The following is a 3491-nucleotide window of genomic DNA, read 5'->3' as shown; positions in this document are numbered from 1 at the left end:
CCACGCTCCCAACTGGGACTTTCAGACTGTTTAATCCCACGTGACTGGGCCCGTCCCTGCGCAGATGCTCTCACAGTTCACATGGTCGTTCACTCGTACAAGTAACGTACTGATCCAAAGAGGAATTTGGGCATCCAGTCTGAGGTAGCCAAACATATTGGCTTCTCATTCAAGAAAAAGAAAGTCCCTGAAAGAATGATTCTGTGAAGCTAGTGTGATCCTCACAGTCTAGTATTATTTTAAATTTTCTTTAAAAAATAGAAATGATTTTTCTTTTTCTTTTTAAGTTTATTTTTTAAGTGACCTCTTCCCCCAACCTGGGGATTGAACTCAACACGACATCAATCTATGATCCACCATGTGCCCCTTTCTTTCTTTCCCTTCCCCTTTCCCTTTCCCCTTCCCTTTCTCTTCCCCTTCCATACTATTTTCCATAATGACTATAAGAACTAGAAATTGTTTCTGTAATATCTTTTCCATCCAGTCTCTGCAGATGATCAACATAGCATCTCATTGGTTTTTTTCTTTCTTATTTTTCTCATTGTTTCATTGTCTTAAAGAGTTACATCAGGAATGTCTCACTTTAGAAGCATGTTATCATTTGTTTAAAAAGATTTTATTTATTAATTTGAGAGAGAGAGAGAAAGCAGGGGAGAGGAGCAGAGGAGGAGGACAGGCGGCCTCTAAGCTGAGTGCAGAGCCTGAGATCATGACCTGAGCTGAAATCAAGATTACGATGCTTTAAAATTAATTAATTATTAATTAATTAATTAATTAACTTAAAAAGAAAAGATTCAGGACAGCCTGGGTGGCTTAGTGCCGCCTTGGGCCCCAGGTGTGATCCTGGAGACCTGGGATCAAGTCCTGAGCTGAAATCAAGATTCCAATGCTTTAAAATTAATTAATTAATTAATTAATTAATTGATTGATTAACTTAAAAAGAAAGATTCAGGGCAGCCTGGGTGGCTTAGTGCTGCCTTGGGCCCCAGGTGTGATCCTGGAGACCTGGGATCAAGTCCCCGGTTGGGCTCCCTGCATGGAGCCTGCTTCTCCTTCTGCCTGTGTCTCTGCCTCTCTCTGTGTGTGTCTCTCATGAATAAATAAATAAAATATTTTAAAAAAAAGATTCAGACACTTAACCAACTGAGCCACTCAGGCACCCCTAAACATGTTATGACTTCTTAACTGATGTCTTTTTTAAAATTATTATTATTTTTTTTTTTATTTTTACATGAGAGAGGCAGAGACCTAGGCAGAGGGAGATGCAGGCTCCTCACAGGGAGCCCAATGTGGGACTCAAACCCTGGACCTCAGATCACACCCTGAGCTGAAGGCAGATGCTCAACCACTGAGCCAGCCCGGTGTCCCTCAAGTGCTGTCCCTATATAATGTGGTGAACTGCCATCCTCACGGAAAAAAGCAAGCCAGGACTCAGAATTGTTAGCTGCTGCCTATTTCATCTGAGGCAGGGTGGAGAATCGTCAGCATCCAGAGCAAGGCTTGCCTTCAACCTCACCTTCGGGTTCTGTATTATTTTTACATGATTCCTCCTTATCCAGACTCTCAAATCTGTTTGATTGACAGCAATGTCCTGATCCTTCCCTCAGTAGCTCTTAACCTCATCTCTCACAGATTGATCATCACAGGCGGGCCCCCAATCCTGAACTCGTTGATTGGATTGCCAGGGGTTTTCAGGAGAGGCACTTCTGTGTATCATAGTTAAAAATGAAGTATCTGGCCCTTGGCAGGTATAGGAAAGAGAATCTCCATCTTTCTGATTCCAAAAAGGTGCTGCTCCTGGACTGGGCCTGGGTGACTAGGTGAGTCCTTATTGCCCTCGTGTGGTGGAAAGTGGGTACTGCTAGGAAGGAGAAAATGTAACATGAGTTCAGGCCAAAGCAAATAATTTTTATTTTTTATTTATTTTTATTCATAGAGATGCAGAGAGAGAGAGAGGCAGAGACACAGGCAGAGGGAGAAGCAGGCTTCATGCAGAGAGCCTGACGTGGGACTCCATCCAGGGTCTCCAGATCACACCCCAGGCTGCAGGTGGCGCTAAACCACTGCGCCACGGGCGCTGCCCCCAAAGCAAATTATATGGGGGTCATGACCCTTATCCACACAGGACCTGAACCGTTACTGGCCTTCCCGACCATTGGGAAAGACAGTGAGATGAAACTACCTACACCTGTAGTTTTAATGTTCCCCCATTTTACAAGTGTGTGAAAATCCCTGCCCTCTCTACCCTAAGGTGTTTTACAATGGATCTGTTTAAGTTTATAGTTGTTATAAAAGATGAAGGAAATCTTTGAATGCTTCCAAGTATTATCTGCCTTTTTTAAATCAGAGGATGCTGGGTTTAAAATTTTTCATTTAACATCCCATGGGGATCCCTGGGTGGCGCAGCAGTTTAGCGCCTGCCTTTGGCCCAGGGCGCAATCCTGGAGACCCAGGATCGAATCCCACATCAGGCTCCCTGCATGAAGCCTGCTTCTCCCTCTGCCTATGTCTCTGCCTCTCTCTCTCTCTGTGATGACTATCATAAATAAATAAAATTTAAAAAAAAAAGATCCCATGGGGGGTGGGGGATCCCTGGGTGGCGCAGCGGTTTGGCGCCTGCCTTTGGCCCAAGGCGCGATCCTGGAGACCCGGGATCGAATCCCACGTCGGGCTCCCGGTGCATGGAGCCTGCTTCTCCCTCTGCCTGTGTCTCTGCCTCTCTCTCTCTCTCTCTCTGTGACTATCATAAAAAAAAAAAAAAAAATCCCATGGGGAATTAGAACTATAATTTCTCCTTAGGTAACTTGATGAACGTTCCTAGTTTTTAAAAATAGCAATTTGGATTATTTGGAAATTCCCTAAGTAGGCATCTTTAATAACTGTGCTATTAAAATAAAAATGTTTTAGAACAATTGAAATAGAACACAATGAAACATAAGCATGATCGCAAGAATGATCATTTCTTTCTCCTTCAGCATTTGGTAATTATTCATTTCTTAGTAATGTTGGAGCAATGTGCTTGAGATTGAGTCCCACATCGGGCTTCCTGAGAGGAGCCTGCTTCTCCCTCTGCCTATGTCTCTGCTTCTCTCTCAGTGTCTCTCATGAATAAATAAATAAAATCTTGAAAAAAAAGATTTCTTAATAATGACCATATTTGACCAGCTAAGAAAAAAAATAGCATGATCTAAGAACCTTGAATTTAATTGCTCAAGAGTTGTGCACCCTTAAGACAATTTTTTAAAAGATTTTATTTTTAAGTAGTCTCCACACACACAGCTCAAAGTCACAACCCCGAGACCAAGCATTGCATGCTCCATCAACTGAGCCAGCCAGGCACCCCAAATCAATTTCATGATATGAATGAGAAATTGCAATCAGTCCCATATTCAAAAATGCCAATCCTTCTTGAGAAGAATAGATGATCATAGCCAGGTAATTTAGTACCAAGTTTTAAAGTTAATCAGATTCATTCATGTACCAAACAGAAG

This window comes from Vulpes lagopus, chromosome 8 (genome assembly GCF_018345385.1).
Source record: "Vulpes lagopus strain Blue_001 chromosome 8, ASM1834538v1, whole genome shotgun sequence".
Taxonomy (NCBI): domain Eukaryota; kingdom Metazoa; phylum Chordata; class Mammalia; order Carnivora; family Canidae; genus Vulpes; species Vulpes lagopus.
This window is presented reverse-complemented; position numbering follows the sequence as displayed.